The sequence below is a fragment of the Dama dama genome, chromosome 23 (genome assembly GCF_033118175.1).
Source record: "Dama dama isolate Ldn47 chromosome 23, ASM3311817v1, whole genome shotgun sequence".
Taxonomy (NCBI): Eukaryota; Metazoa; Chordata; class Mammalia; order Artiodactyla; family Cervidae; genus Dama; species Dama dama.
This window is the reverse complement of record NC_083703.1, coordinates 12694213-12719262: the sequence shown is the minus strand read 5'-3', so window position 1 is coordinate 12719262 and position 25050 is coordinate 12694213.

Genomic DNA, 25050 nt, shown 5'->3' with positions numbered 1-25050 from the left:
GACAAAATGATGAACAATTATTTTAAGCTGTTTGAAGGAAAGTCATTCATTTTAAAGTCTGTCCTGACTGGCATCAGCTTTATAAACTGTGTTGGCTATAAATGCATATCACTCATGGACCCACGAGAAATAGTACTTCTTTTTTATTTCGGTGCTCACACTCTGAGCTCTGTGCTGTCCTTTCCAAAAGAAATGACCTCTGTCTGTAGCTGAGTCATGTTTCCTAAGCCAGGTTCCTCTTTATCAAACTTCTGAGAAAATCCCAAGGCCTTTTCTCATTTTGTATGTCTTGGTCTCGGTTGGACTTCCCAGATGTCTCAGACAGTAAAGAATCTGCCTGAAATGCAGGAGACCCAGGTTCGATCCCTGGGTTGGGAAGATCCCCTGAAGAAAGGGAGAGTGAAAGTGCTCAGTTGTGTCTGACTCTTTGAGACCCCATGGACTATACAGTCGTTGGAATTCTCTAGGCCAGAATACTGGAGTGGATAGCCTTTCCCTTCTCCAGGGGATCTTCCCAGCGCAGGGGTTGAATCCAGGTCGCCCGCATTGCAGGCGGATTCTTTACCAGCTGAGCCACAAGGGAAGCCCAAGAATACTGGAGTGGGTAGCCTATCCCTTCTCCCATAGTCCACAGCGTCACAAAGTGTCAGACATGACTGGGCGACTAACACTTGGTCTCTGTTAGGTCAAGCAAGCACGCAAGTGGTATTTTTGCTGCCAAGGTTCTCTAAAGCTTTCGGCGTCCTGTGAATTTGATTGGGGTTCATGCCATTGGAAAAGCTACCCTCAAAAATCTTTTTTGAGGGAAGCATCCTACCTTGGGTTTCCTATGAAGCTTTGCAGGATGATGCCTTTAAAATTCTTGGGCTCTTAAGATCCTTAAAGGAATCTGAGGCACCACCGTAAGTCTTTCCAGGGTCAACATTCAGAATATTGAGATCATGGCATCTGGTCTCATCACTTCGTGGAAAATAGATGGGGAAACTGTGGAGACTGTGGTTGACTTTATTTTTCTGGGCTCCAAAATCACTGTAGATAGTGACTGCAGCAATGAAATTAAAAGACGCTTACTCCTTGGAATGAAAGTTATGACCACCCTAGATAGCATATTAAAAAGCAGAGACATTACTTTGCCAACAAAGGTCCGTCTAGTCAAGGCTGTGGTTTTTCCAGTGGTCATGTATGGATGTGAGAGCTGGACTATAAAGAAAGCTGAGCACCGAAGAATTGATGCTTTTGAACCGTGGTGTTGGACAAGACTGTTGAGAGTCCCTTGGACTGCAAGGAGATCCAACCAGTCCATCTTAAAGGAGATCAGTCCTGGGTGTTCATTGGAAGGACTGATGCTGAAGCTGAAACTCCAATACTTTGGCCATCTCATGCGAAGAGTTGACTCATTTGAAAAGACCCTGATGCTGGGAAAGATTGAGGACAGGAGGCGAAGGGGACGACAGAGGATGAAATGGTTAGATGGCATCACAGACTCGATGGACATGGGTTTGGGTGGACTCCGGGAGTTGGTGATGGACAGGGAGGCCTGGCATGCTACGGTTCATGGGGTCGCAAAGAGTCGGACACGACTAAGCATCTGAACTGAGCTGAAGTGAATGTAGGGTTTTACAGTCTACAGGTTTTACGTTTAGACCATGTTTTCCTTGATAGCACCGTAGATTTGACCTTAGCCAAGAAGCCATTTCTGTCTTTTTGCGTCATGTGACAATTGGACAGGTGCAGATGCTGTAAAGGGGATACAGATATTGAACCCAGTGAGTCCTGGTTCCTTTGTATTTAATAGTGCTTTTTTTGGTCTCATAGCTTATCCTTCTCAATGATTTTACTTTCAGCTGGTTCATAGCAAGAGTCTCCATTCCCCCATGTTTCAGTGTCATTTTCTTCTCTTGCCTAGAAGCTGTCACTGGCAGCCTCTTCAAGGGCCATCAGGCTTCTGTTTACAAACTCGTGAAGCCCTTTGGGTTTCCATTTCTTTCTCTGTATCCATTCGGATCCCACCTACATCCAGGTTCAAAAGCATTCTCACATGTTTTAGTTCTTTTTTAATGGCAATACCTCATTTTTGGGCATCACCGACTCGATGGACATGAGTTTGAACAAGCTCCAGGAGTTGGTGATGGACAGGGAATCCTGGTGTGATGCAGTTCATGGGGTCACAAAGAGTCAGGCATGACTGAGTGAACTGCACTGAACCCCATTTTTAATATCTGTATCTGTGCCAGTTATTTATTGCTAACAAATTTATTAGAGATCACCCAAAGCCTAGTGGCTCAAAACAGCATTTCCTTTGTTCACAAGTCTGTGTTGGGTCAAAGCTCAGTGAGTGAGCCCAGCTCATTTCTTCTCCAGTCGTCATCAGCTGGGATGTCATTAAGATGGGGACCAGAGTCATCTTGAAGACCTGTTCATGCACACGTGTGGCAGTTGGAGCTGGCTTTTGGATGGGTCATTAGGTGGGGGTGGTCAGTGGGGACACTGACATGTGCTCAGTATGTGGCCTGGGCTTCTTCAAAGCGTGGTGACTGATGCTAAGACTGGGCTTCCCCACGGAGCCAGTCAGAAGCTATTTAGCTTGAGAGATCACATAGCAGTTCCCCCAGACTGTGTCCACTAGAATCAGTTACTGAGGCCAGCACATATTTAAGGAGAGGGAATTTCACAAGAAACTTGTCAAAGAATTTGTAGACATGTTTGAATACCACCGGCTCCACTCACCTCGACTTACCAAGTAATCCTTCTGTCTAAATGAAAGTTCTTTCCAACTCTGTGTCACTGAAATTCCAGCAAATATTTTTTGTGTGTTTTCTTTGGTATATTCTCTTATTCTGTGGAAAGTAACAAAGGATTACAAGAAAGAGGCATTTTTCTCTTGTTCAGAAAAATGTATGGATCATCTCACTAAACTCTTAGGAGACAGGATATCTTTAGCCTTGCAAATCATTTCTCTTTGGAATGCAATTCAAAATAGCAAAACCTATTTCTAGTTCAGAAAAAGGCTTATTGGATTAAAATCCATACTTAGAAGATTTATTAATTAGAGCCTTATTTTCACAATCTTCTTTTGGGAGGCATTTATTAACTCAGCCTCAGATAACTCAATACAGTATACCTCAAACTTCTTTAAAAACCATGGGACATGTTGGGGGGGAAGGAGTAAGAGACGTTCTACTAAGGGGTGACTTGCAGTCGTTCCATGGAGGAATGATAGAAAAGTACTATTATAGAACAATCAAAGAGTGTAAAATCAAGTGCAAATGTTGTGTGACAAAGATGATGACAGTGAAGAATATATTTTGTGATTCTTGGTGGTTTGACCTTCTTTCTTGATTCTCTGAATAATTCCTGGTCCTACATTCAACAATACAGATACCATCATATTTATTTGAATCTTGGCTTTTGTTAGGCTGGGTTCAGTCCACTTCCCTCATTACCAAATGGCATTTGTTTTATTCTTGCAGATTGATGATCTTCCAGCAGAGCTGGAAACTGTATGTTCACAATGTCTGCACATGAATGCAAAAATTCAAGTTCTTCGAGAGGAGTTATTATTCATGACAGGAATGCAAAAGAAATGTGAAAAACTAGAGAACAGTAACAAGAAGCTGGAGCAAGAAATAGTGAACCTCAAAAGTCACATAGACATGAATATGACGGAACACAGTCAAGTAGAGCAGTATAAACAGGAGATTGAAGAAAGAGCGAGACAGGAGCTAGTAGAGAAATTAAAAGAAGTCAACACGGTTTTACAGGTTAATTTGTTGATCTGTCATATCCTTGAATTCACCTCATTGTAAATTACATTGGATGTGTACAGCTTATGTGTTTCCTCTGCTTCCCTTAGAGCAGTTTGTTTGGTAGATTTCTGGAAGGAAGGGGGCACTTGTCTGTCTCTGAAGAGAGAAATATTTCAATTTCCATCACAGTTATCACTCAATTGATCTTTCAGAATGATTCTGACTAGAGGATCCTTTTACTTATAAGACCAGTTGGTATAAAACAAGACCATGAGAAGGAAACAAAGTACTGTGGTTTAGAATGGGTACCATCCTCTTGAATTATTCTCAAGTTGTCTTGTTCAGTTTTTAAAATTTTAAGTTGATCCTCTTATTATTTGAATTGTCAGGTTACATAAATACTACCAAAACATTGATTCCACTATAATTTTATAATTCTGATTTAATTCATTTCACTTTGACCATGATTATTTTAAAGTTTCACTTTTCTTTTTTTCATATTTAAAATCGCTCTCTGAATTACTGACTCAAAACTAAAGGGAACAAATATAATTATTCAGGTTATAATCATTAACAAAAGAAATATATCTTTTAAAATTTGACTTAGATACAAGCAGCATCTCAAGAAAACTTAGAGCAGGCACAAGAGGAGCATATTGCTTCCTTAAGAAGTCAGATGGAACTCAGAATTAAAGAGTTGGAATCTGAAGTCTTCAAGGTGGAAACTTCTCAAGCAGATTTGGAAAAATATAAAAAACTCTACCTAGAAGAACTACAAGTTAGGAAGTCATTGGAAAAGAAGGTAGACAAGTAAGTCAAAACACAGAATCACAAAATAAATGTAGTCCATTAATTTGTCTCTGAAGCCTAGTTTTTATAGAGCCAGGTTCTTGAGATTCGTAGGCAGTGAAAGCTAACTAGACAGTCCCTGCTAAGGGGGCGCCCTAAGACAGATGAGTGACACCACGTCCTGGTGCGTTTTCCTACACTGTGTGAAAGCATGCTTGTGAAGTCGGGCCACGTTCACACAGGGGTGAAAGGCGGGGTAGTTCACAGAGGGGCTGACGCTGGCGTGGTGGCCTGACTGAGGGAGGGTGTGGAGGCTGGAAGGGGCAGATCCCACCTGCACTGCCCTCTGAAAGCAGAGCACTCCTAGGACGCCTTTCATAAGCCCAGAGAGCATACAGCAAAGAAGCAGGGACCCAGGGCACGTTCTGCTAGTCGATGCCTAAAATAAGCGCACACAAGGGAAGCACGGGTGCTCCCAGAGAGGGTTCAGGGCTGTGGGACGTGATGCTGGGATGTGGGGTGTGGCTTCGGGGAAGGAGCTCGGTGGGGCCGCTCTCCCTGTTTGTGGAGCGCGATGCCTCACGCTGTAAAGACATGCACTGAATGCCGTTTCAGCTTTTTGCCTTTTTAAACGAAACCAAAAATCCTCTTCAGACTTTTTTTTCTTTTTCTTTTTTTTAAATGAAAAACAGGTGCCTATGTAGGCCCCTCGTAGAAGTGAAGTAACATAAAATGAACTTTGGAAAAGCAGAGGATGCTTGTAATTGTTCCTGGGGCTGTTTTAGCCCTTTTCAGTCTCACCCACTGACTTTCTCATCCTCCCTCGAGTTTGTGGCTCTAGGTGATTCCCCAGAGCCAAGTGCTTTATTTTTCCGAGGTCATGAGTGAAACATTTATACAAGGGTGGTGAAAGCAAACGCTTGAAAGTGGCTTTGTGGGAGGTGTGTTTCTTCATCCCTGAACTGTTTCCTGGGGGCAGGCGTGTCCCAGAGGCAGCAGGCGTCACTGTGACCCACCTCCCTTTCTCTCTGACGCCCGTTCTCTCCTCCCCCAGCTGTGACTTGTTACCTGAGGAGCCCCAGACACACGTGAGCTTCTTTAGAACAAGGTCAGAGCTGTCACTGTTTACAGCAGGTCTGCTCTCTGCTTCCAGTGCTCACACGGTGTGATGGGAATTCCATTTACTGTGCGGCAGCTTAGAAAATGCAAATCCTTTAGGGAATCGTGAACAAAACTGGTGTTTTCCATCTTCCCCAGGACTAATTGGAGGCTGGCAGAGATGAGCACCGAACTTGAGGAGGAGAAACAGCAGAACAGGTCTTTACTGAGCACTCTAACCACAAGGCCAGTCCTGGAGCCGCCCTTGCATTGGAAATTTCAATACTTCAATATGACTCTTTCTCCAAAAACAAACGTAGGATTTTCTACCTCAATTCCATGCCCTTCAAATAACAGCATGGCAACTTACTTGATCAACTTTAGTTCTACAAGCTTTTTTTCCTTGGGTTTAGGATTTCCAATATGAATGATTCTTATTTTCAACTTCTGAGCTGTTTATTTGACTTACTGCACTAAGTAAAAGCCATAATTATCTGTGCTAACAAGGAGACAAAAATTTTATGGTTTTTTTTTGTCCTAGATTTCTATTTTTAAGAGATACTTATTAACTTCTTAAATTTCTTCAAAAGCTACATTTAAATTCTACTTTAGAAATGAAATCTTATTGCCTAGTAACCAAACATATACTTTCAGATATTTGACCTCCTTTCTAATTGATTTCACCTTGGCAAGTGTTCATAATCATCTCCAAGCTCCGCTGAACCCACTGCAGTTTTTCTACCCCTAAGCATAAGTGAATGACTGGCATCTAAACACTAACCATATATGGATGTTTTTGTATTTGAAGGAATCCTAGATAAATCCTTTTTATGAATTAAACAAACTTGTAGCACTATATCAGAAGATTACTTTCTAGTTTTCGGTCAACATTTTGGTCATTTTCTTACACAAGAATGCATCTTTAATCGCTATTTTACTTATAGCCTTGTTACTTAAATTTCTAAAAAATATTTTCTGAGCAATTGTAGAACATTTCTAAGTTTGTAGTTAAAGCAAACATTAAAAATTTTTAAATGAAGCTCACTCTATCTCAACAGCACCTGGATGATTGATGACTAAGAGCAATGATGGGGAGTCTAAATTGCAGCTAGTTTTCGTTGTGTAATCGTTGTGATTAAAATATCCATTTTAGTCAGAGCACACGGGTTTATGGTTTTGATGGTGCAAAATAAAATAGCCCTTAAAATAAAAATAAAATAGCAAAATAAATAGCAAAATAAAATAGTTGATGGGTTATGGTGCAGATAAAAATAGCCCTTGTTAAATTCAGTCTCAACCTGTGTTCCCATTTGGCTTCTTGCCATCATAGAGCAATCTAAGGTTTTCTTCGACAGCACTGCGGCTATGTTGGGTCTTAGTACTTGAGAGCCATGAACCTGGAGGACGTGCTTTAGCTGTGCAGTCACAGCGGGCCTCCAGACACTTCATCCCAAGTCAGACACTGCCCCACGCAGGCCTCAGGGGAGGAAGCAAAGGCTCAGTCCCCACCCCAGGGGCGGGCTGCCTACTGCAAAACCCAAGTTCATGGTGCTGTGAGCACACACCTTTTCAAAGAAGAGATTGGGAACCAAGCAAGCACTTCTTAGTTCCTTCTCCCAAACTCACCCGTTGGGTAAATCTCGCTTCTCATGAGGAGGGTAGGAGTATAAATGCTCCCCTTGAAACTTCAGGCTGAGGAAATGAAGTTCAACTGCAATTTCTGACCAGATTTAGATTATAGTTGAGATTACATTCATGCTTTTTGTATATACCAGTTAATTATGACAGCTTGGATAGAAGTATGCTAAATAGTAAAGAGAGATCTTATTTGTGTTTCAAATTGTGTCTTAAATAACTCAAAATGTGGATATTTCGTTTTGCTGATTCATTTTAATAAACCAGGTTTTATCTGGAGGAAACGAACATCCTTTTAAGACGAATCTCTTCAGTTTTGGCCTGCTTGATTCAAACAAAGATTTTCTCTTTCAAGTTTCCTGTCCTGTGTTTAACAAATATTTATGCTTTACAAATTAACTGTATCGACTGCTACAAATAGGAGTTTGATATTGATTTATTTTCATTCATGCATTTAAGACATATAATTTAAAACATTTATGAAATGCCACAAGCATTATTGAACTATGTAACAAGGTTTTACGTATTCATTTTCTCTATGTTACAATTAAAAATCTATATGTGTTTTCTTAATCTGAGGAAGCAGCTGGCATAGGACTCTAGACTCAGTAAGAAGTCCATTGGCCTTGTTACTTCTTTTGTAGAATTAGGAAGTTTGACTAAATCAATGACTCTCATACCTTTAAAAAAGTTTTTTTTTTTCCCCAAAGAAAACAACCTTTCTTTTAAAAAAAACTTCTGAGTGGAATGGTATTATATGAAAGAGACAAGTATAGAGCCATTTAGCTAAAGGAGTGGCCAGAGACGGTGCAGCTGTGACTTCTCTGTTCCTCACCCCTGCAGTGACCCCCATGGGACCTTCCCCTTCCGTTGGACATAGTTCGCAAACTGACACTTATGAGAGAATCCTTCTCGCTAAACACCTTTAGAATTAAAACTTGCCCGTACATTGTTTTCTTGTGTATAATTTTCTCACCTTTCTATGTTTTCGCTAAATGGAAAAGTTTAAAGAAAACTGCAGATGTGTTCTCCTTATTAACATTCGACTTCAGACTACTTCCTCCATATGACATGATCCTCACCTAGAAATCAAAATAAAGGTCTCAGAAAGTACATATTTAGGGCAGGAACTGTTAAAGGAGAAGATAGTGATCTTGTGGGTCATTACTAGGATTACGGGTCATTCCCTAATTCTCTGAAACTATGTGTACTCAATAGACTGATATTTATTATACTTTTTATCAGATTAATCTAAATAGCATTCCATATATATGTTCTCTGTTATCTAAAAGCAGAATAAGTAGGAATTCATTTTCTTCTATTTATGTGATGATTTTTCTACTTAAGTATTCTTCAAGTTAGGTCTAGTCTCTAAAAGTGTTATTTAAATGTCACATGTAGTAAATTATATGTAATTCCTATGATAATTCTCTTGTTTATCTTAAACATAAATAATATTTGACTTATTTCAGATGCTGCGGGAGTTGGACAGGAGTATAACTAGAGAACTAGAAGAAGGTATGTTGCCAAAACCTAAGAATTAAATTTAGACATTGATTTCGGAAATCCATGGTAGTCAGTGGCATCTCTTTCCATTGTTTGGATAACAGTTGCTATCTTAAATATTTTTTCTTACATATAGCTAATGAAAAATGTGAAAGCATGAGCAGTCATAGTGAAAAATATCCTTCTTCCTCATTGATTCATCATGTTCCATAGCTTGAAAAAACAAGCTCTAAAGGTCTATGTATTTCTTTCATTTCTGGCTATTTCCTTCTTCTGCTGCCTCCATCCCTGTGGAACGATCCGCCTGCACCTGACACTATTCTCAGGAAATGTGGCGTTCACCCGCTTCTCAGGCGCTGGTAGCAGTTAAGGCTGGAAACCCAGACTCAAGCAGTCACGGGTGTGTAGCAGTCACTTGGTGGGTGACTAAACTTTGTCTGTCACTGACTTTGTCACCAGTTTATCTTTCACCCTCAGGAAAAGCTCCAAACACCCACATCGGTTTGGGTCCTGCCAAAGTAGGCGGCCTTACCTCCTTACCACCCTCCTCTGCCCTCAGCTCTGCATCTAACCAGCCAGACTGTAGGATCCCAGAGCTGCGCGTCCTCACCTCCGGTCTTTGTACGAGCTTCTCCCCTCCATCTCCTGTACTTTTTCCTGTCCTTCAGGCATCTGCTTCCATAGCACCTCCACCAGAAAACTGGCAGTACTGACACGAAGCTGGCTGTCCCTTCTGAGTGTCCCTGTGCCGTCTTTTGTATCTGTTTTGTACTTATGAGTCTGTGTGGAAGTTGCCTGTTTGTCTGTTTTTCCAGTTGAGGGCATATCATTTTCCAGGGTGGACCTGGGTCGCCTTCATCTTATAATTGCACCCCTTGTCCCAGCACCTTTGCACACAGTTACTGAGTGAACCAATGAAGAATGAGGAAACCAGAAATCTGATGCTCAGCCACACGTGCACCATGAGCAGGTTATAGAATTGTAATCTTGTATTTCACATCATGCCACCTATAGATAGACTTCATTTTTCGGAACACTAGGAAAGGTCTCAGGTTTTTTCGTTTTTTTGTTGGTTTGTTATAACTAATAGTTACTTAACTCAAGTATTTTAGGTAAAGAATACAATTCTTTCCTTTTCTTTCCAGTTGAGGCTGAAATGGCATCTGATGCCTTTCAAGTGTCTTCTCGAAGCTCTTCAGATGGGTCAAATGTGTATGATGACCAATTTTTGCAAGCAAAAGCAGAGTATCAACAGATTTTGTTTGAAAAATATAAGATTTAGGAAGATAAATAGTAAACGTTTCCCTACTGGACTGTTTCCATGACATTTCATTGTTTCCCATTAAAGATGATGAGAAAATCTTTTTGAAAAGAAAATATTTTTGTGTTACGTGTGTATGATGAAAATTTACGTAGTATTTTAAGTGGTGTTTCTCTGCATCTAACTTACTTTAAAGCAGATTTAAAAACCAGCACTGTTGAGTTTTCCATATTCTAAGCGATAGTGTTAGTCACTCAATTGTGTCCAACTGTTTGCAACCCCATGAACTGTAGCCCACCAATCTCCTCTGTCCATGGAATTCTTCAGGCAGGAATACTGGAGTGGGGAGCCATTCCCTTCTCCAGGGCATCTTCCAGACCCTGGGTTCAAACTCGGGTCAGGTGCATTGCAGGTGGATTCTTTACCATTTGTGCCACCAGGGACGCCCTTTACAGACTCAGACGAGCCCTAATACCCGCTGTTTAAGCAGCACCCAACGAGCCAGACTTGTCATTAATATTTAGTGGTGTTGATTGATAGCTTTTTTGTATGTTCCACTTTTTACCACTATATATAGACCCAAAGATTTAGATACTGCTGTTATGGCTACCATCAATGTTTTGATGTGTTACAATTGTTAGTAGTGGCATAAAACTTACTATAAGTAACTTTAATCACATATTCAAAAGTCCTTCCTCATGGAGAAATAAGGTTTGCCTGAGTTTTCACCTTTTAAATGAATGAACTTTTATATATGACATTTTTATTTTTATTTAGAAGATAATATCTTTACAATATTGTGATGGTTTCTGCCATACATTGACTTGAATTGGCCATAGGAATGCATATTTCCCCTCCCTCTTGACCCTCCCTCCCACCTCCCTTCCCGTTCCACCCCTCTAGGTTGTCACAAAGCACCAGCTTTGGGTTCCCTGCCTCATACAGCAAATTCCAAAAAGACACATGTACCTCAGTGTTCATTGCAGCACTATTTACAATAGCTAGGACATGGAAGTAACCTAGATGACCGTCAACAGCGGAGTGGATAAAGAGCTGTGTGTTATTCAGCTCTAAAAAGGAATGCGTTTGAGTCCGTTTTAATTGACTTCTGATTTACTTTTGGAGACAGTGTTAAAATTGGAGAAAGTTCTTCGTTCCTCATGGCAGTGGCTTCTCCTGTCGCAGAGCCCCGGCTCGAGAGTGCAGGCTCAGCAGTTGTGGTGCTTGGGCTTAGTTGCTCCGCAGCCTGAGGGATCTGCCAGGACCAGGGATCGAGCCCCACGTCCCTTCCATTGGCAGCGGATTCTTAACCACTGGAACACCAGGGAGGTACACGTGTTCATTTTAAAACAGTGCCTGGGAATCCCCTGGTGGGCCAGTCATTAGGGATCTGGGCTTTCACTGCCAGGGGCCCGGGTTCAACCCTGGTTTGGAAATTAAGATTCCACAGTCTGCAAAAAAAAAAAAAAAAAGCAGTGCCTATAATTGTGTTGGTCGTCTTACTGTTGAAGGAAGAGTATTCTGCCCTCCCCCCCGACCCCGCCACACACAGAACTCAATAAAACTGGTCTCATGTTGAATGAGAAAATAAATCTAACCTGGAAAGATTCCTGAGTTGGTGCCTGGGCAGAAACAAATGAAGAACAACCTGAAACCCCTCCCTGGTGGCCCCGGGGAGCTTCGAGGGGAATCTGCCTCCTGTTACTTCCCCCAGAGCCCGTGTGGCCGGTGCTGCCAGCAGAGCTGCTCCTGGGGCGAGGAGGGCTCTGCCTCACACACCCGCCCCACGCAGCTCGGTCACTTTCCCCTCTATTGACTTTTCTTTATGGACTTCAGATTCGGGTGTGGGAACTCCCCTCGTGGTCCAGTGATTAAGACTCCATGCTTCCACTGCAGGGGGAGCTTGTTCCATCCCTGGCTGGTGAACTAAGATGCCACATGCCATTTGTGGTGTGGCCAGGAAAAAAAGCTGGGTGTGATTTTGATCGCTCATGTCCTAGCCCCTCTTGATATCACCTGGAATGGTATTCGAGGGCTAGGTGAGCAAAAGGCACATTTGTGAAAATCTACACTGGTTAAAACAGGATACACAGGTTACCTGGTTTCCTTGATTTATTGTTTCCCCTGGCCCTTCGTCCTTTTGTGAGCTGTGATGGGAGAGGACACAGAAACACAGTCAAATGGTATCAGATAAAACAGCAGCACACTCAGCCATCAGATTCCCTCCTTTTTTTTTTTTTTGGTAAATGCTACACAGTTTGTGGGATCTTAGTTCCCCAACCAGGGATTGAACCTGGGATCTTGGCTATGAAAGTGCAGAGTCCTCGCCACTGAACCAACAGAGAATTCCCAAATCCCCTCCTGTTTGATGGCTCAAAAGAAAGCTGATAAGTATTATCAAAGACACAAAAGACATGAGATTGGATGAAACAAAATTGCCATTTCATTCTGCTCCCATGTAGTCAAGTTTTTTTTTTTTTTTTTTTTTTAATATTATTTATTTAGCTGCACCAGTGTTCCCTACGACATGTGGGATCTTTAGTTGGGGCATTTGAACTCTTAGCTGTGGCATGTGAGATCTAGTTCCCTGACCAGCAGTGGAGCTGGGTCCCCTGCATTGGGAGCTTGGAGTCTTAGCCACTGGACTACCAGGGAAGTCCCTCAACAAGTATCTTTGAGCACTTATTATGTGCTAGGCAACATCTAGAAGCTAGGCATGTAAAATGAAAGCATTACAATATCTGTGTGAAATGAAAGCTTTGCAAGAATATTCTTTCTAGTATTGATCCATGTGGCATAAGTCTGGATGCAGCCTTTTCAATATGAGATTAGTTAAGATCCATATAGTCAAAGCAGTGGCTTTTGCAGCAGTCATGTATGGATGTGAAAGTTGGATCGTAAAGAAGACTGAGTGCCAAAGAATTGATGCTTTTGAATTGTGGTGCTGAGGAAGATTTTTGAGTCAAAAGGAGATCAAACCAGTCAATCCTAAAGGCAATCAACCTGGAATATTCATTGGAAGGACTGGTGCTGAAGCTGAAGGTCCAGTACTCTGGTCACTGATGAGAAGAGCCAACTCATTGGAAAAGACTCTGATGCTGGGAAAGATTCAGGGTAGGGAGGGGAAGGGGACAACAGAGAATGAGATGGTTGGATGGCATCACCAACATGACATGAACTTGGGCAAACTCTGGGAGATGGTGAGGGACAGGGGAAGCCTGGTGTGTTGCAGTCCATGGGGTTGCCAAAAGTTGGACATGACTTGTGACTGAACAAGAATAAATTAATAGATCCACCTGATGAAATTGACGCACCATCATAAAAAAGAAGAAGTTTCAGACATTGTCATACTAGCAGTTTAGCAAATTCACACCCACCTTCCAGTGAGGGCTACTAGAATGGTCAGTCCATACAGCACGAGGAAGAGTAGGCCCCTCTCGCTACAAATAGAGAAAGCCTGCATGCAGCAACGAAGACCCAGCAGAGCCAAAAATAAATAAATAAATAAAAATTTTTTTTTAAGAAAGGTGAAAGAATGTCTCCTTGAGAAGGTGAATTCTGCTCAGTTTTGAAAGGCTATAGAGACCAACACACCCAATAGACATTTGTTAAGTATTTACAATGTGTCAGCCTTGAGACCACATGCTAGTTGGGGAGCCAGAAGATAAACACACATATAAGTAGTCCACCTTCAAGTCTGATAGTGTATAACCCAGGCAGAGACGTTCCACAGCCAACAGCTGCATTTAGTGCTCAGAGGCAGCAATAGAAATGTGCTCATTCAAGTTCTGTGCCAGGTGTGGGACCTACAGCGCCAGGCCTGCTCTCTAGCACATACCGATGACATTTTGACCTACAAGTATCTCCTGCATTGATTTCTTTCTGTGTGACGTCAGGTGAAGCACAGGCAGAGAAGAGAGTTGGGAAGTGTGCAGCTCAGTGAACATCCATTGCAAGCACACCTGGGCCCCCAGCATCCTGCATCCCTCCTCAGGTGCCCCTGGGGTCCCTCTGGCTCCAACAGTTGCCTCTGTCTTGATGAGAACAGCAGAGATTTGTTTGCCTGTTTCTGAACTTCATACAGGTGGACATATATACAGCACATGCTCAGTGCATACTCTGGTTCTTTTACTCAGTATCATGTCTGCAGTCTGTATTCAGAGAGTGCAGGTCAGTGTCCATTTATTGTCTCTGTCAGTGTTTTTTGTTTCCCCTGTTGTCGTCTTTCATTCTCTGACTGAGTCACAGTTTATTTACCCATTTTCTTTAAGTACATCTGGATCATTTCCAATATTCTTTTAATAAATTATGTTTTTGCTGAAGAAAGAATCAAAGTGAAAATCACACTAAAAGAGCTTAGCACCAGCATACTTAAGCAAAACATAAGTCTCAAAGATCTATTTCAGATAGATGGGGAACTATCCCAGGCAGAAGGTCGGAAATGAAGGAAGAAAGGAAAAACAAAGTGGCAAATATTTGAATAATTCTAAATGAACATTGGCTATATAAAAACAAAAATATCTTGTAAGGTGTTAAAATAAATGATAACCAAGGCACAAGTTATCAGACAGGCTTTGTGTTGTCCCTGAAGAGGGTGAAACTGGCTGATATGAAACTTTTAAGCTCCATAAGAAAGCTAGTCTCGAGGGTAAAAAGCATTACTGAACTGAAGAGGGTCAGCATTGTATAGTGACAAAAGATTCAATTTACCAAGAGGATATAAATGTATATTCTGTGACCCAGCAATCCCATTCTTAGGTGCGTATACTCCAGAGAATCTCTTAGGACATATGTGTGAGTGTTCAAAGCTTTTTTTTCCCCCCAGTGTAGGGGCAGGGGATTTAATCAGGAAAGGAACCTTGGTGGAGGACTAGCCTAAGTGCTGGCATGTTCTCTTTCTTGGTGGCTAGTGAAGACATTGATATTTCTTTATGTGCTAATGTTTGTGATCATCAGACACCTCTTTTCTGCACTGTTTTCTAACTATGTTATTTAATTTCCTATTATGGAGTTGTTTTCTTTTTCTTTCTTTCTTTTTTTTTTTTTGGTGTTTGTGTTTTTTTGGTGAAGGGCTTAATTGCCTCTCTATATCTTCAGGTTTTTCAAACCTTAAGTAAACATTTGAAAAAATGTCCTCAGTGCTGAAGGCAACATAAGATCTGAGAAAACACCAAAGGCCAGTGTGTTATGTATGTGGCCTGTCGAAAGCAGTGTTGACCGCTTTTCTCAAATTCACAGGTCAACTTCGAGGAATTTACGGATGGTTTCGTGGCTGTGTTGTCATCACAGGCTGGTCTTGCCTCCTCAGATAAAGACAGTGGGTCTATGGAGTCAGGGAAGAGGCCTTTGTGGTCTTCTTTTCGTCTCTTTCTGTGATTCTGTGACTTCTGGAATATGATGTTGTACCTGAACAATGCAGCAGGTCTATTATCCCCCACTGCATGGACTGGGACCATGGACTGCAGCACCTGGGTTTTTTTCTTCTTTGGGCTCCTTATTTGTTAAATGGTTCTGTAAGCGAACAACTCACAAAATCCTCTGAATACCCTGGCGCTTCTGGTCACCAGATCTGTGTAATTTCCCCCTCACCAGGCCATTTTGCAATACCAGCTGGGTGTCCTGCAGTTCAACTCCATTCTGACACCATCCCCCTGGACACAGCTGCAGACCCCACAGGCTAAGACAGCAATGCCTTCAGACAACAATCTCAAGTCCAGCTTGTCACCTGTGCTTCTGACCCACTGGCTAAAGATCAGAGGTGCCCACGGCCTCCTCAGGTTCAGTTACTTTGCTAGAGGAGTTCAGGGCAACCCATCAGTGGATCAGCGGTTTATTGCAAAGGATGTAACTCACGGTGAGAGGTGCATGGGCTGTGGGAAGAGGCTCAGAGGACCCACACCCTCTCCAGGGCTCACTCTTCCCCAGTCTCCCCGTGTTCACCAACCCAGAAGGTCTCTGAATGCTGTCCTTTTGGGGTTTATGGAGGCTTCGTTACACAGTCATGACTGATCCAGTGATGCGGCACCAGTGATTGAATTCAACCTCCAGCCTCTGACCTCCCTAGAGGTCAGGTAGGGCTGAAAGTACCAACCTCTAATCACATCGTTGGTTTCCCTGGCAACCAGCCCATCTCAAGGTGTGGTTCCCAAAGTCAGCTTATAAACGAAGCATAAACTTGGGTGTGGTTGCTCTCATCACTTAGGAAATTCGAGGGTTTTACAAGCTGTGCAAGGGATGGGAGGAAGACCAAATTCATATTTATTGTAAGTCACAATCTCACAAATGTCAAGTTATGTCTAGTGCTGTCCTTACAGTGTCAGGTGTAGACAAGATAAAGTGGATGTGGAGAGCTGGAAGAATTTGATCATCCAAAGCGCAGTGCAGGTGTAAGGTGCTGACCAGGCTGGGAGGCTGGTGGAGCAAGCAGGATGCCACCAGCTGAGGCAGCCCTCTGCCTGTCTTCTGTCTCAGACAATAGTGCTCTATGCTCCTCGGACTTGTTAGAATCCTGGTTTCCAGTGGGGTCAGTGGAACAAAGGTAATATTTCAAAACAAGTGAAGAGGGGCTTTGATACTGGTCAGGAGCGGAGGGAGAATTCTCAAGGGAAGCCCGCTTGGAGGTGTGGCCTGTGAATCCAGTGGGAAGGTGCTGGTGGACGTGCTCCTTAGAAGATGGGCCAACTCCTTGGCTGGCAGCGCCTGCTGTTCTCTGGCCGGATAACCGGTGGAGGCTGCATCTGAGCAGTGCTGGGAGGGAGAGTGCAGTGGCCAGCGGGTCCCTCCCTCCCCCACGGGGCAGGGGTTCAAGGTGTCTGACCCGCACAAGCCCCTGGCCTGCTCCCAGACCCCGGGAGGGGCGTTGGTCAGGAGCAGGTGCATGACTGGGGCAGGAGGTGCCATTGGGACGTTTGGGGCTTATGTACCTTTCCTGTAGATTCCAGTGAGGCCCCCAGGCACCCCACCCCTGAAATCCTGTGGCTGATCGTTCCCATTACTCAGGTGAGGTTTTCTCGTCTGGAGCTAGGCCCTTGAGGAAGCACTTGCGACCTCCCCTGGGGCTGAAATCGGTTGGTGTCCCACCGGCCCCTGCTGGAGCCACTTGGGAGCCCTGAACTGGGGGAGACAAGCCTGACGGGGGAGGAGTCTGATATGGGGGCGGGGTCTGCTAGGGGCGGAGTCTGATATGGGGGCGGAGTCTGATAAGGGGGTGGACTCTGACCAGGGGGACGAGCCTGACAGGGGAGGAGTCTGATAAGGTGGTGGAGCCTGATGGGAAAGGAGTCTGACCGGGGGAGGAGTCTGACCAGGGGGAGGAGCCACCTTGTCAGTGTCCGCCGTGGGACCTGAAGGGTCCGGTCATTGGTTGCTTTGTCTCAGGCTTCTCTTCCCTGAGGTGGGAAGAAGGCCACTTGCCTTTCCCGACTTGGGGTGTGATCGTGTGACCCTGGGCGTGAAGGTGCCTGAGAAAGGCCACGCCCGTGTCATCGCTCCCTTTTCTGTGCTGGAACTCCTGTGATTGGTAACTCGTGTCCTCTTCGTGACTGGTACTTTTCCCCACCAACCCCCATTTTGTTCTGTGTTGCTTTTCTCTTTCAATTTTCAGAACTTTCCTCAATTACCCAGTCAGTCAGTGGGTTAGTCATAGGCTTGCCTGAGGTGGCTCGGCCAGGGCTGGTGCACACGGGCAGCCCCTGTTGTGAGAGTCCAGCGAGCCCTGCACCCACCCTCCGCGGCTGTGTGCTTCCCATGAGGGCCACCCTCCTGGTCTCCCCCATGGGCTTCATCCCTGCTTCCCCGGCCAGTCCACAGCATCCCTCTCTCCGGCTTTCTAATCTGCCTGCTGGTCCTTCCCACTGTCTCCTGCCATGATTGGGAACATGTGCTTTGATGCTCCACGAATGTGCGTGGCACCCTTGGGCCAAAAGCCTGGGGTTTTCAAGAACATTCTGCTTCTCAGTAGTTCTGCTATTTCAGTGAAGGCCATCACAGAACACATAACGAAAATATTTTTGTTGTTTTGTTTTGTTTTTTGCTTGTTTACTCTTTTGGATATGCCACTCAGCATAGTGAGATATTAGTTCCCTGACTGGGGATTGAACCTTTGCCCCCAGCATTGACAGGGCAGAGTCCTAACCACTGGACCACCAGGGAGATCCCAAACCAATGTATTTTTCACTTGTAGAGTTTGGCATTGTGCTCCTATGAATAAATACTCACACACAGGAGGCACAAGGCGCGGCTGACCCTGTGGTCTGCGGCCGTCTGGGCAGCGGGTGGGGACTGGACCTTCCCACTGAGAGGCCGCAGCTCTGTGCCCTGTGGGTGGTGAGACGCTGCCCCCTCCTGGCCTGACTTGCCTCGTGGACACGTTCCTAGAGACGCATTTCCCCCTGGTGGAGGGAGGAGGTGACACTTTCAGAGAACATTATTAACCGGTCCTAATGCGTATGATTTCTGAATGTCTTGCTCTGAAGAAAGGGCTGAGCAGCCAACACCATGAAGAAAGAGGACACCACATCAAGGGCAGGTGGGCCTCTGGACACGGACCAGGGGATCTCAGGAGGGGAGAGGCAGGAGCCCACTCAGGCCAAGGGTGCAGACGTGGTGCTGGGTCACGACCTGCGGTGAGCGGCGAGTGGCTGAGCCCCAGATAGGGGTCGGCGTGCTGTCAGGCGCATCTGGTTTCCTGAGTGTGTCCCCAATGCCCACTCCCACCTGACATGGCCTTTCTCTTCCCGTTGCTCCCCGCTCAGAAAGCAGCCACAGCCTGTGTGTAGACAGAAACCAGAGCAGGTGCGGAGCCTGCATGCAGGCCCCTGCTCCCTGCATGGGGTGCTCAAGCCTCCCGTTTGCTCCCTGTCAGTGGGAACGGCTCCTCCTCTCCAGCAGCCCCGGGAGTTCCCACATGGGGAGAGGTTACAGGGCCGGGCCCTGCCCGTGATAAACTCAGAGGGTCCAGGAACATGGTCTGTCTGCCCTAGATGTCCTCCGTCACATGGAACTCAGGATCTTCCTCCCCAGACTCCTTCCTTGTTCTCAGTTTCTGTCCATCGCTGGCATCACTGTTTCTCCTGGAGGCCCGGTTGGACCCAGCCTCCTCCTCTGATGCTCCCATGGTCAGGGGCTGCGGGCCAGTTTCAGGTGAGGAGGAGAGAAGGACGATGGTACTTTGTCCCTGGGACCATGACCCACCTGTGTGAAATGGTCTGTTTTCCTGGCCTGGCCTTGCTTCCTGGGACCCTATGCCTTTCTCTCCAGCTGGCCCCTTCTGGTTCGTCCCCTCCAAACCCGCGTTCTCTCCTGGTCACAGCCCAGGCCGCACCCCCACTCCCCAGTCTCTCTGGTCACTCACATTCCTGCAGAGGCAGTGTCGTTACTTCTCTACTTGCGGAGTCCCCATTGCTCCGCAGATGTGGGCAGGTAAGGAGGAAAGAAGAAAGTGCAGGGGTGTATTAGGGCTTAAGGGAGTCTCAAGAATCCCTAGCTGAAGTCCACACCTGCCTCTGCCCCTGACTTTAGATTCATGCGGAGTCTGAGCCTGCCTGGCTGTGCTGAGGTCCTTGCCCTCTGTGTCCTGTCCAGGTGGGGTGCTGTGTTGAAGTGGGGTCGGGTGGGTGGGAAATCACCTTCTGGTCTCTAGAGCACTTGGATTATTGGAAGGTTATTTCTTTGTGTAAAAATCTAGATTTTTGAATTAGTTTTCTAACACATAAGAAAAGCCTATTTTGCTTGGAAACACTTAAACAACACCTAGACTTTATGATGGAAAATCTTGTCTCCCAGCCTAGCTGTCTCAGCCCCAGCCCCACGTTGGCCCTTCCCTCTGTTCTTCTGACGTTTTCTCTGTCTGTCCCCAAGAGCCAGATCGCATCTCTGAATCTGCATCTTCATAAGCACAAGTGGGTCCAGGGTCTGTTTTAAAGACCCCACGTACCTCCCATTTTCTTTCCAGTTGCCTCCCGGGCTGTGCCCTCAAAGGACGTGAGCGGCCTTAAGTGGTACGGCCGTCGGAGCCAGCCCGAGCCCTGTGCACTGTAGGTGGAGCCCCGGATTTACCGGAGCAGTCGGCCAGACCCAGTGCAAGGAGCCAGCTCTGCTGCTCCGAGTCCCTGGAAAGCGTGGAGGTGGGTGGACCCCCCCGGGCACCTCCCCCAGTCACTGCTCACATGACATGACACCGGAGGATGGGAAAGGGCATTTCATCGCTGGAAGAGCAGCTATTTGGGGACCTACATTCGGTTTTAAGGTGTCCATGTGTCTCTCTATCTGCAGGGCAGCTCTGGCCACAGAGCATCCTCTTTCAGAAACGGGGGCCACGGGCATCCCCTCTTCACTATCACCCCCTCCCCCGGGCCTGCAGGAGGAGGGAAGGTTAATCGGCTGAGGGTAGAAAGGGCAGGTGTGCCACAGCCACAGTCACCCGCGCCCAGCACTTGGACCAAGGCTCACCCTGCACAACTTGGTGGGCTCGTGATGGATGCCTCTGGGGCCCTGACTGAGACTCCTTGAGCTGTCCACTGCGGGAGCCTTCGGGCCTTCATGTCAGAAAGGACATCCACGGGGCAGTCCACCCCCTGCGGGTTAATCGTGGCTGATGTTCTCTTTCTTATTTTCCACAGAGTCTCAACTATGATGAAGAAGCCGACAGTGCGAAGGAGCCTCAGAATGAATTGTTTGAAGCCCAAGGTAAAGCCTGGCCTTGTGGTGAGTGCCCCCTTTGGTCGGTACTGGGCTGTCAGACAGCAGGCTGCCAGCGAAGGAGAGTTTCCTGGGAGGTGCCTAGTGTGGGTGGTCTCTCTGAGATTCCTGAGGTCAGACCCTTGGGCAGGGGCCGCTGGCTAAGAGAGCAGCTAATTGGTTGGCTAGGGTCACAGTGATCCTCCTGACCAACAGGCATGGGCCAGGGGACTCCTTTTAAGGTGCCGGGCCTGGGCCAGCAGCCTCCCCACTCACCAGAGGCCCTGACTGTGCCCCAATTGGAGGGCGAGACGTGGCTCTGGTCTTGGGAGCCTGGCGGAGCTCCCGGAAGGCAGTCACAGGTGTGCTCAGCAACGCTGGGTGCACCAGCATGTGGGTGTGCGGGCTCCTTAAGGACGCCTGTCACCAGAGTGAGTCACAGGGCAGAATGTGCAGGACCACGGCTCCAGCGCGAGGCCAGAACTGACCTGGGGCTTCTCCTGAGTGAGAGGTCTGCTCTGGTGCTGAGCACCGTGCAGACTTGGTCGTCAGGGCCGAGGCTGTTGTTGGCTCAGCGCTGAGCGTGAGGACGTCAGGCGAATGAACCACGTGTCTGTGCTACTGGATGAAGCAGATGGACCTCTTTGTGTCCAAAAATCACTTCCTAAATTAACTGGACTCAGAGTAAATCCAGGGGACGAGAGGAAGGGCTCCGGGGAGGTTATTCACTGAGTGATTTTGGGCTCTCTGCCCAGAAACAGGTTGGAGTTCTTCTTTCCTCCAGGTTAGAACTGACACTTGTATACAAACACTAGTGTCAGACCTTACAGGACTGGCTTACCTTCTCTGCCAGCCCTGAGAACATACCCTGGTGTCAGAATTGCTTTTCCCTCTTTTTGGTTTCTGCCTTTATTTATTTATTTAATTTTTAAATTAAAATGTATTTATTTGGCTGTCAGGTCTCAGCTGTATCCTGCAGGATCTTCATACATCATTTGGGACCTTTCATCGCAGTGCTCAGGGTTCTCTCTAGTTGCAGGGCACAGGCTTAGTTACTCCACAGCACGTGGAATCTGAGTTCCCTGACCAAGGATCGAACCCGAGTCCCCTGTATTGCAAATGGTCTTAACCACGGGACCATCAAAGAAGTCCCATTTTTCCGTTTTTGCCTAGAACATTCAGATGTTTTAAGCTGGAAGGGGTCTTGGAAGTTTTCCTCAAACTGATATACAGCATCATTCATGAGCAAGGAGGCCTAGCATTCCTCAGGAAAGGACTTTCTGGTTATTAGTTGGGTTATCACAGTAAACGCCAAGATGCCTCGTCTCTGGAGAGCTCCAGACCACTGACCGAGAGCCGGGGTCTGGTCACGTGCAGGGGGACCCTCGTCCTGTGTTGGGCAGGGTGGTTCAGTCTGGGCATTGAGGGAGCTCTGCTTTGAAGCCTTGCTTATCTCAAGAGAGCTCTTTGTGGGCACCCCAAGGTCTGTCCTCTCCCAAAGGGGGTTTCTCTGGCAAAGCTTCATAAACCTCAGCAAGCCACCTGGCTAACCTAGAAAGGCTATGAAACATTGTTGTCTGTCACCCAGACTTGCTGCTGAGTCTGCATCTCAAAGACCCCTGTGGCTTCTGATGTGAGGTGGTATGGAAACAGCCCACCTTGGGGCATTTTTGCTGGGAGAAAAAAATAAAAAAATAACACTCAACCTGCATCCAAACTAGATCTTTGTACTAAGTTCCAATTTACAGGAGATATTAGGGATGGAAGGGCAGGAGGAAGGGGACTGGGGGGCGGGCTGGAGGTGATCCAGCGACTCTGGGGGAGTAACCACACACACAGCAAGGATTCTGCATTGATGCTGAGTTGAAGAAATCAGCTGTCAGGAGACTTGGGAGAGGACTGGGACATCGTTGTTGGGTTGTAGGGCCATCGTCACACTGGGGTCAGGAGTGCATACGAAACACTCAGGGGTGAGAACATGGCAGCTGGGATTTGCCTTCAAATACTTGGGCCAGGGACTTCTGCGGTGATTTATTGTCTAGGACTCTGCACTCCCATCGCAGAGGCCCCGGGTTCCATCCCTTGTCTGAGAACTAGAGCCCCCATGCTATAACTAAGAGTTTGCATGCCACAACTAAAAAGATCTCACCTGCAGCAACCAAGACCCAGAGCAGTCAAATAAATATTACAAGAACAAAATATATGTGGGCAAGAACAAACAGGTAGATGAAGCCAGGACGAGAGGCTGCCCAAGGGACAGGGTCATTGGCCTTTGTTGGACTGTGCTCTTTGCTTTGGGCAGGTTTGAAGACCTTCTGGACGTTAATTTTTTAAACCTGGACTTGTTATTCTAAGTACAAAGCTTGTAGGTATGCTCCTAGTGCTACAGCTTCTGTAGGCTCCCTTCAGAAAATGCCTTCCCCACGTGCAGCAGAGTCCCCCCTTTATTGTGAAATTTTGCATAGAATTAAGTTGGAAGAATTGCACGGTGAGCCCCGTGTAGCCACCATCGGAAGCTTGACTCTCCCATGTGTCTGTCTGCCCATCTGTCAGTCCATCTGATTTCAGAGTGAAGTACCGCCTTGGTGTGTTTCCCCTGCTTCAGGCCAGCTACCAGCCTGGGGTTCCGCGGCCTTTGGGAGCCCCCGGAAGCCCGGCAGCCTCTCCTTCGACACCCTCGAGAGCCGGGTCTGGGGCCTCTGGGAAGAGCTGGGTGTGGGCAGCAGCGGCCACCTCACAGAGCAGGAGCTGGCCCCGGTCTGCCAGACCATCGGGCTCCAGGGCCTGGCGAAGGAGGTGAGAGGGGATGGGACGGACCGCCCCGAAGGGCTGGGTGTTTGTGGCTGGTACTGGGCCTGGAAAGCCCCTTCAGCCTCAGCCCCTGATTCAGTTGTCACTGTCCAGCCTAAAATCCTGTGCTGAGTCCCGGGGCTTGTGCCGAGGGTCCGTCTCGGGCCACCTTCACACAGGACGCTCCTCTGCCTGGAGCTCTCTCCCCTCTCAGGCCTCCCTAGGCCTACCGCCCAGCCCGTGGGTGGTGCCCATAGCCTCTGGCTGTGCCCCCCGGCAGCTGTGTTCAGCCCTTCCCTCCTTCGGGGCCCAAGGGAGGAGGGGGCAGTGTGAGTGAATTTATGTTAATGATTGTTATGTCTCTAGGGACCAAATAGTGCTTGGAACATGGTAGGCGTTGGATAAGTACTTCTTGATTGACCTGTATGACTTGAACGGAATTAGGGTGGATCCAAAAGAGATGACCCAGGAGCAAGTAACAGACCTGACAAGTGAAGTGACTTGTTTCCGCTGCTTGTTTTCATCAGGTGAGGCCTTAGTGGGTTTAAAGGGAGAACAGGCAGTTTGCAAATTTAGCAGGAGTAGCAGTGACTTCCGAAAGCTTGAGTGAAGTGGGCTGGGAACTCGTGCTGCAGAACACTACAGCTTGGTAGGTTAGAGGGTTCTGGAGTTGCAGACTGTTCAGAGCCAAGCATGGGAGTGGGCACAGAGGAGAATTTGAGCTGAATGACAGACTTCAGAGGACCTGTGATTGAGTGAAGAATAAGACGCAAGACTACTGACTGCTGGAGGAAAAATGAGTTATTGAGAGCTCATCCTGGAGAGAAGTATGTCTGCAGCTTGAGATTTCGTCCCTGGCCTTATTCGGTAGTGTTTTCATCAGTTAGTTGGGCATAGAAATCAGTAGCGTGGTGTTAGGGTGTGTGGAGGACACAGAACAGTAGGAACACTTTGCAGTGACTGTTTAAGGATAGATGCTGATGAACGAGGAACTGATGTGCAAGAGGTCTGCAGTAAATGTAAGGGAAATGGAAAGTCCTGCACTCAGGTTCCCAAGTCCTTCATTTGTTCCTGCAACAGATATGCACTCAGCAGTTATGAGCTGATAAAGGGCTCTGGTGTTTCCGTTGTAAACAGCAGAATCAAGAGGTTTGCCCCTGTGGCCCCCAGCAGTGTCATGCAGAAGGCAGATGTTAAAGGCAGGTAAAGTGGGTCAGAGTACCTGCCGTGAAGGAAAACACCACACTTGGAGAGAGAATCATGTCCTGAAAACATCAGTAGATTGAGAAATCCAGGAACTTCTCTCTGAGAAAGAGACATTTCAGCTGGAGCCTGAAAGAGCATGTTTTAGCGAGGAAGTAATTATGGGCAGAGGGCATTCTTGTTGGAGGAAACTGCATGTGCAAAGGCCCTGAGTCTTGAAAGAGGGTGGGATGCCCAGGGACCTGGTCATTCCCAAAGGCCAGTGTGGCTGGAACTTAGTGAGCAGGCTGAAGGTGACACCAGGGGAGATTTTTAAGAATGGGGGGCTGGTGGTGGCATGTTTGT